We start from the raw sequence: 691 nt of genomic DNA, 5'->3' as shown, positions 1-691 counted from the left end.
ATTAGAGTGATGCTGGCTTCATAGAAGGAATTTGGAAGTTTTCCCTCCATTTCTATATTTTTTGAATAAATGAAGTAGTATTGGATATAGATCTTTTATAAATGTCTGGTAGAATTTTGCTGTAAATCCATCTGGCCCTGGGCTTTTTTTTTAATCTGGAGGTTTTGAATTAGAAATAGAATTACTCTTCCAATTTCCTTATGTTTTATCACTCTGTTTAAGCTGTTGATCTCTTCTTGGTTTAGTTTTTGGTGGTTCCCAGGCTTATAGATGCCTGTCCATTTCTTTTAGGTTTTCAAATTTTGTAGCATATATTTTTAAAGTATTCCCTTATAATATTCTGGATCTTTGTGGTGTCTGTTGTGATGTTTCCCCTTTCAGCTCTGATTTTGTTGATTTGGAGGTGCTCAATCCTTTTGTGGGTTAACTGGGATAAGGGTCTATCAGTCTTGTTTCTCTTTTGTAAGAACCAGCTCTTGGATTCGTTGATTCTTTGTACTGTTTTGTTTCTATTTCATTAATTTCTGCTCCGATTTTTGTTATTTCTTCTTGTCTACTAGTTATGGCATTGACTAGTTCTTGCGTTTCCAGAGTGTGAAGTTGTACAGTCAAGTCATTTACATGTACTCATTCTGATTTTTTAATGTAGGTACCTAGAGCTATAAACGTCCACCTTAGGAGTGCTTTTAGC

Source organism: Nannospalax galili, unplaced genomic scaffold (genome assembly GCF_000622305.1).
Source record: "Nannospalax galili isolate Female #2095 unplaced genomic scaffold, S.galili_v1.0 scaffold2933, whole genome shotgun sequence".
NCBI classification, from domain to species: Eukaryota; Metazoa; Chordata; class Mammalia; order Rodentia; family Spalacidae; genus Nannospalax; species Nannospalax galili.
This window is presented reverse-complemented; position numbering follows the sequence as displayed.